Source organism: Limulus polyphemus, unplaced genomic scaffold, assembly GCF_000517525.1.
Source record: "Limulus polyphemus unplaced genomic scaffold, Limulus_polyphemus-2.1.2 Scaffold336, whole genome shotgun sequence".
Taxonomy (NCBI): domain Eukaryota; kingdom Metazoa; phylum Arthropoda; class Merostomata; order Xiphosura; family Limulidae; genus Limulus; species Limulus polyphemus.
The window spans coordinates 97,760-106,757 of record NW_013665946.1 but is presented as its reverse complement, the minus strand read 5'-3'; positions in this window follow the sequence as shown (position 1 = coordinate 106,757).

The window sequence follows — 8,998 nt, the reverse complement described above, 5'->3', positions numbered from 1 at the left end:
CCTCTGTCCATCCATTCATTTCTGCCAGTAGCTCAAATTGTGCTCTATATGCTTCCCATGGTGCCTTTGTATCGAATTCTTGTGACTTCCTTCATACTAGATCACCCCTATTGCTGACAGTCATGTCTGGAATGTGACTTCTGGCATGACTGAAGATGTCTGCATTACAGTTTAGCTGCAGGGTCTGGAAGGGGCTTTTTTGTTGTCTGGGGCTGATTAGGTTCATGGTTAATATATCTTCCCTGTGTAAAAGACAGTAAATCGTCCTTTAATGTGTTGAATTCAATTTTCCATTTGTACTTCTAGTTTCCTTTCTCGTTCCAGTTGCCAGTAGTCTCTCTTCTTGTTTATTTTCTCATTCTTCTTGTTTCTTTTCTTTTTCTTCCAACAATTGCTATGATCTCTCTTGTTTATTTTCTCATTCTTCTTGTTTCTTTTCTTTTCCTTCAACAATTGCTATGATCTCTCTTCTTGTTTCTTTTCTTTTTCCTCCAACCACTGCCATAATCTCTCTTCTTGTTTCTTTTCTTTTTTCTCCAACAACTGTTGTAGTCTCTCTCTTCTTGTTTCTTTTCTCGTTCTTTTTTTTCTTGTTTATTTTCTCGTTCTTTTTGTTTCTTTTGCTGTTCTTGTATTGCTGCCATCAAATCTGCTAAGCTGTAGTTTGATTTGACACTTCTCCTTTCCATCTTTTTTTCCCCATCTCTCTCTTTTTCTGTCCCACTCTCTGACACCAGTTTGTTGGGTATCTGCTTGTTTGTTAATTTCCCGTACAAATTTTTTCCGAGTTACAAGTCCTTTCTTGATTAAAGCTAGTTTATTCATTCTCGATACAAACTTTGTAATACACGCAATAAATCACAGTGATTCACACACTTTACTTACGGTGCCTGCTGTTCGCTTGACTCAATCATCTATCTCTTCAATAGCGCAGATTTTTCTCGCTCGGCTTATATACAAAAAAGAGGGCGTCTCGATCAGACTAGAGTTGCCGGGCAAATTCATGATCCTTCGGGAAACTCCAGCGCCCATGCTCCCAGCGTCGCGTGACTTCTGTAACAGTATACTTCATTCAGATAACATTTTTCGAATTTTTATGTGGTATATTTGTCTTTAACAACTCATTCTCTAAATACGACCTGAAAATTATTATATGAAATTATGTATGTATATTTATATATGTGTGTGTTTAGTCCAAGTTAGATTAAAACTACACCACCACTTTCGTGTTAGAGTGATCTTAGAAAGATATCGGAATATAAACGTGAAGTATAAGAGTAATATAAGACGATTTACAAATCCTACGTTAGCTCCAAGATGGCTTATACATATATATATATATATATATATATATACACGTATAAAACTGGTACGTTATTCAGTCAGTATAGATAATTAAATCCAGTAGTGTTTGTTTGTTTGTAGTTAAACACAAAGCTACACAATAGAGTACACGTGTTCTGCCCTCCGCAGATTTCGGAATCCGAGTGTCAGCGTATAAATAAGTCTTCAGACTTATTGCCGAGCCTCCGAAAGGTAAACCCAAAAGTTAATAATAAACTTTTATGCCCAATAGGCGTAAAAAGTTCTTTCTACAAGCATTTTAAAACGTATTTTTTTTCTGCCCACAAGAAACACATATCTACAAATGAAGAGGAAGTATTGTTCAAGCAGCTTGTAGCTGTTTAGATATATGTTTCATCGAAAGTTTTGTTTGTTGTTGAAATTCGCGAAAAACTGTCTGCGCAAGCGTCCCAATTTTGAAGTGATAGACTAGAGAGGAAAGTCGATAACACCCACCGCCAATTCTTGGACTACTATTATTATTATCGCACCGAATAGTAGGATTTGACTGTCAACCTTTTAATGCATCCACGGTTCCAATGTACTGAGCGCGATTTGTTTTTCAGTCCAGCACGTTAATCACTAAGCCGCTTTCGACCCTGTTTCATCGACATATTTTTTAATATGCTATTACATATATTCTTCTTCAGCGACTATTTTACGAAACAGATATTTTTCCCACATTCACGGTAAATAGACATGTCATTTGTTTAATATTTGTGTTTTGTGGTTAAACTGTCTAATCTTATTACTGTTTACGCCATCTCATACTAAGGTAAAATTGTAAAAAATCAACCAGGTTTTTCCATTCGTAACTTTGTGTACACTAGTTACGATAAGCCAGGTTTTTCATTGGTACGACAACACTGAGAAAAAAAAAATCAGTTTTGATTTTCTTTCTGTGTGATGCTTTCTTCAAACTTGTGTCTCTTGTTAGCCTGGAATTCAAATCCTCTGTCTAAGAGTTTTAACCCTGCTCCACAAGATACTCGATACTATGTGGCCTCTCCCCCTCCTAAAACTGTCCTAGATCCGCCCATTAGTATCTAAGAGCAGACTAGAAAGTATTATAACATTTGCTAACAAGAGTAACCTTACATGTAAAGAAAGCTATCATTAACTATTGACATTTTTGAATGTTAACTTATTTACTATAATAAGAATAAATATTAATACTCAACTTGTTAATAGGTAAAATATAGCAACATTAGATATAACGTATTTTTTTATTCTTTCGTTTTTCTACTTAATAAAACGAATATATGGGGATATGACTATTAATTGACATAAACAGTTCGTTGGTACAAAGATCAATAATGGTTTTGTTATACAGAGTATTATATGGATTATACTCCAGAGAAAGCCCTGTAAAGATCTGGCATAGTTCTCAAACGTATCGGCCTTAATAAACACTTTCATTATCCAATTTGATTTCCTTTGATGGGAAAACAGTTATGAAACATTACCCATAAAGGCCATACACACTAATAAAACACAATAAAACCTCTTTGACACAGCCTCTGTGTTGTTTATCTAACCACCAGGGACTTTCAGAGTGCTTGTGTATGAAAGAAGGGGCGAGGTTGGAGTCGAATGGTACGCCTGTAGGATATTATATATATATATATGTGCGTGTGTGATCAGTTAGAGAGAAACCAGATACAGAAGAAGGTCTCTGCATCTTTCATCAGTGTCCGTTTGTTCTCGGGGTCAGTTGACACAAATAGTTCCTTGTTCTTGCCATCTTTAGCGCCATCTTTTGATCATCTATGATAACAAAATGTCATAGTTCAAGCCTTCCGCCAAGAATTTAAAACGCGCAACTAAGTAAAACTGACTTCGAGTCTGTAACTTTCCAACGAAGAATTTCGTTAATATGTTTCCTTTTATCCATTTTAGACTGAGTCGAATTACTAAACCAAGTAATTTTAATCATAACGGCATCCATACTTAACGTTGTTGCTTAAAGGTTTTATTTAACCAGTAGTAAATAAACTTCAAAGTGAGGAAAAATTCCAGATATTCACCAAGCCCGTTAAAAGTTGAGTAATAAAGTTAGAAAAAAATTACTTTTATTATCCAGTTAATTATAAACAAAATAGAAAATAAAAATCATTTATGCCAATGTTTCGTCATTGTGGACAGAAGTACGAGTTATTCGGATCACTGACTACATAAAAGTATAAGCAATAATAATATATTTCATCCACTGTTCGACTCGCGGGTGGACAAACAGTTAGTGAGGAAACGCCATTTTTAATAGAACAAACTGCACCGTTGAATCTAACCCTGTTTTCATCCACGATTAAAAGGATTATTATGTGAATTACGGAAACCTTTCATAAGATAGCTTTAACGACGTGTCGTCATTCTTAATGTCGATAAAAGTTTTTTTTCAACATAAAAGCTTTAATACAAAATAGTTACGTTAAAATTACTGTCACAGCTTTCGAGATGCCTGACACGATGTTTCATCAGTGACGCACCACAAAAAAGGGCTAGCTTTTGGTCAGAAATATCTCATATTAAAATATGTAGTTTATTCTACGTACAAAAAAAAAACAAACAAAAACGAGGCCACATGACACACCCTTATGGCTGTGGTGTCTAGTCATATTAAAATAAAAACTAAGGCTAACGATTTCTAGATGAAACAATTCATTAGCAATGTCGTTAAGCAATATCGTAAACTTTAAACGCAATATTTACGTCACTAAAATTTCGCTCCATTTTCTGCGTAGGCGACAAAATGAAACGTAGGCGGCGGAATCGTTAGATAAATTTCTCGGAATATCTTTTCAATCTCGTGTGAATCTTTGTAATAGCCCCCCCCCCCTCTTACTTATATTTCTTTTAAAAGGTAATATAAATCATCAACATTTTCCTTTGTAAATATACCATGTAAGTACAAATAAAATAAAAAGGGGACCGCCCTCGTCAACATAGTTTATTCTGGACATCTGAGATAGAAGTTGACTACAGACAAACACGAATATTAACTAAAGTTTTGCAAATAAATATTTAGAAATTTATTGATGCACTGAGTAACACTGTTTATTAACTGGTCATAGTTCTTTAATGAAAAGCATTTATTTTGTTATTTATGGTTGTATTTTTTTTTAAACACAGTAATACCGTTACTTTCTCTGGTAAATGTAAAGATAATTAATTGCAAAAATATATTAACACTCTTAATGAGAAAGTATATTATATATATCATTTCTTTCAACTACGAGCAATATGAATTACAATTCTTTAGTAAGAAGCATTATACTTCATCAACTTCTTTATTACTTGTAGTAAAAACAAAAGAACCTCCTTGAAGATGAGCAGAAAGTAGACATACTATGTTGAAAGTTACAGGAATTTATTAGATCTTTGAATATGACACTTTTAGATTTATTTACTCTGGAATAATACTAATTAATGAAAATTAAATATTTTGTAAAAAAAAAAAATATAATTCTCAACACAGAAAAAAAAAATGCAGTGAGAATATTTGTAATTATCAGGCTAGATGGAAGGAGGGACAGAAAACTTGTATTATTATTTTTTCAATATGTTAATCTCATGGTTAATCTTGGTGCTGGCCAGTATCACTGGTACCAGTTGGGGTGAGGGAACAGCTGCCCCACTCAAGCCTTTTTTTTTTTTTCATTGAGAAATGTCTAGTTAGTGGGCTATGCTTATGGGAAATTTTTATAAGCATGTACAAAGTAAAAATTTTATTTCCTGTTCCTCATAACCCTCTGGCTCTTACACAGTTATTACAGTTGATGTATGAACTCTGAAATGTGCTATGTCATCAAAAGTTCATGTATTTTTGAGAAATTAAGAATCAACTTTGCCACTCTCCCCACCCAAGATTTTGCTGAAATGGTGCCACTGGCCAGTATTTTGAAAAATAACATTTTTATCCTTTTATATGAAATTAAAATTGACTACAATTATTACTACTTTTTTACACCAAACAATAAAAACGTTGTCTTTAATACTGTTAACAACTAACACTGAATTAGCAATCAATGTGTTTAGAGGAAAATGAAGTTTTCACAGTAAGAAGGAAACAATACTTAAGATAAATAATATGTTTATTTATAACAGAAGGGGACACAGATAAACGTTTCAAAGTTCTACAGATTCCGTCTTCAATATTTAAAGCAAAATATAAGAATTATAACATTCCTAAATAAATAACTAAAATAAATTGCTGGAATAACGATAATTTAATCAAAACTAAAACACATAGAAAGTGAAGGAGTAACAAACAAAAATACTGTAAATATTTAAAAAATGTGCAATTTAAAAGAAGGCTGAAAGTTATTTAGTGTTGGTGAAAGTTTTTTGATGTGGACAGTTTCTTTAATCAGTGTTGGCTTTGCAAGAGATATTGAAATTTGATAAGTTTATGCGCTGTTTCTTCACTATGTTGGCGTATAGAGGAAGCACAGGGGTTACTCAATTATTTTTATTTTCATAAAAATTTCCATGTGTGCATTAGCTCTAACCGGAAGATGGTATTTGGTTTTGCCAATGAACATGTGGGAATTTCTATGAAAACACAAATAACCTATGTGCTTCCTCTATATGCTGTATAGAAACTTCATTATTAAAGAACAGATGTATTTGTTTAGAATCTTTACTATTAAAGAACAAATGTATACTTTTAAATTTTTTTACTGAACTTTAGTTATTTAGAAGCTTCATTATAAAAGAACGGGTGTATTCTTCTACAGTGCTTCACTGAATCCTAGTTGTATAGAAGCTTTATTATTAAAGAACATGTATATTCTTCTACAGTGTTTAACCAAACTTATTTGTTAAGAAGCTTCATTATTAAAGAATAGGTGTATTCTTCTATAGTGTATCACTGAATCTTAGTTGTATAGAAGCTTTATTACTAAAGAACAGGTAAAGTACAGTAAAAAAACTGTAAAAGAATACACCTGTTCTTTAATAATAAAGCTTCTAAACAGTTCTGGAAAACCAGTAGAATAATAAATTTGTTTAGAAGCTTTATTATTAAAGAACAGGTGTATTCTTCTTCAGTGTTTTACTGAACTTATTTGTTTAGAAGATTTACTGTTAAAGAAAAGGTTTGTTCTTCTAGTGTTTTACTAAACTAATTCATTTAGAAGCTTTACTATTAAACAATAGATCTATTCATCTATGGTGTTTTACTGAAATTTAGATGTATAGAAGCTTCATTATTTAAGAACAGGTGTATTATTCTAGTGTTTTACTGAACTTTAGTTGTTTAGAAACTTCATTATCAAAGAACAGATGTATTTACTTAGAAGCTTTGCTATTAAAGAACAGGTGTATTCTTCTGCAGTTTTTTCAGAAGTTTTTTGTTTAGAAGCTTTATTACTAAAGAACAGGTGTATTTTTCTACAGTGCTTCACTGAATCTTAGTTATATAGAGGCTTCATTATTAAAGAATGGGTGTATTCTTCTACAGTGTTTTACTGAACTTATTTGTTCAAAAGCTTTACTATTAATGAACAGGTGTATTCTTCTACAGTTTGTTACTGAACTGTAGTTGCTTAGAAGCTTTATTATTAAAGAATAGCTGTATTATTTTACAGTTTACTGAATTTTAGTTGTATAAAATATTTTTTAGAAGTGTTACTATCTAAGAACAGGTGTATTCTTCTGCAGTGATTCACTGAATCTCAGTTGTATAGAAGCTTTATTATTAAAGAACAGGTGTATTCTTCTACAGTTTGTTACTGAACTGTAGTTGTTTAGCAGCTTTATTATTAAAGAACAGGTGTATTCTTCTACAGTGTTTCACCAAACTTTAGTTGCTTAGAAGCTTTATTATTAAAGAACAGGTGTGTTCTTCTACAGTGTTTCACTGAACTTTAGTTGCTTAGAAGCTTTATTATTAAAGAACAGGTGTATTCTTCTACAGTGTTTCACCAAACTTTAGTTGCTTAGAAGCTTTATTATTAAAGAACAGGTGTATTCTTCTACAGTGTTTCACCAAACTTTAGTTGCTTAGAAGCTTTATTATTAAAGAACAGGTGTATTCTTCTACAGTGTTTCATCGAACTTTAGTTGCTTAGAAGCTTTATTATTAAAGAACAGGTGTATTCTTCTACAGTGTTTCACCAAACTTTAGTTGCTTAGAAGCTTTATTATTAAAGAACAGGTGTATTCTTCTACAGTGTTTCACCAAACTTTAGTTCCTTAGAACCTTTATTATTAAAGAACAGGTATATTATTCTACAGTGTTTTACCAAACTTAGTTGTTTAGAAGATTTATTATTAAAGAACAAGTGTATTCTTCTACTGTGCTTCACGGAACCATAGTTGTTTAGAAGGCTTATTAGTAAAGAACAGGTTATAACTGTTTGCACAGTGTTTCACTGAACTTTAATCATATAGAAGCTTACTTATTTGCTAGTCTGAACTACAATTTGTTACTACTAAATTACTAGACAGTCAAAGTTTTAACAGCGGTGTAAATGTTACTACAAATTAAATTGGGCTTAGTACGTGTAACAGTACTTTAGGCTTAGGTATAATTCAACTTACTGGTAAATCGTAAAACAGGTTAAATACATTGTTTTACTCAATAAATACAATCTAAAAACTAGTCTATTATCTCTTCATGTTTTAAGGATTTATTTGTTTACTTGAACTTAGATCCATTAGTTTAAATTCAGGTTACAGTTATAGGTAGGTTATAATATTAATCAGGCTAAATACATTGTATTAACATTACGTATATATCAAATTAATAACTAGTTATTGCTAATGTTAATAAAGTTCTATTTCTAAGTTATATATAATTTAAGATAAACTTAATTACTTTAGTGTGAAGACAAAGTAGTGATAAAAAACTAACATAATTGGTTCTTAAACGTTAGGCTTCACAGTAACAGTGTTGACATTAGGCTACCGGTATTTGATATTGAGTATTTATTTTCAGGGTATAAGTATAAATACAATGGTTGAGACTAGTGTAGGAATTATGTGTTCACAGTTAGTTAGGTGTAATGGGTGCAATAAGTTGGTTTTATTTGGGAACTTGGGACTGGCATGTACTTTTAAAGAAACTAGTAATGAAGATGTGCAATTTGTATGTAGAGTTTGATGGTTGGAGGCTATCATAATTATAGTAGAGGAAATAGATAAAGAGAATTGTAGGCTGTAGGAAATGGCAGCAGGATTTCAAAAGGAGCTTAAGCTTTTAAATGCAAGGAATACATCAGCTGACAATGACTTTCAGAAAGTTATAAAGAGTACTATTAAGGCTAAAATATTGAATTTAATTGCACTGAGCCTATTCTATTGAACAACAGATTTCAGTCCTTGGCTTCTGCAGATGAGGAACTATTGAAAGGAAAGAAAACAAAAGGGTCAGAGAAAGATGTGGATGATAAGGAAGTTATAGTTATAGATGATTCCTTGACAAGGCATGTGGATAGGATAGTCTGTGGGGTAAATAAAGAGAAATGAATTAGATTATGCTACCCAGGGGGTCAGGTGGAGGATACAACTGACAGAGCAGGAGATATAATAAAGGAGGCTAGAAGGGAACCAGTTTTTGTAGTTCATGTAGGAGCTAATGATGTAGGGAAAGGTAGGTCAGAGGAGCTAATTAATAAGTACAAGGGGTTGATAATGGCATTTAAAGAAAAAT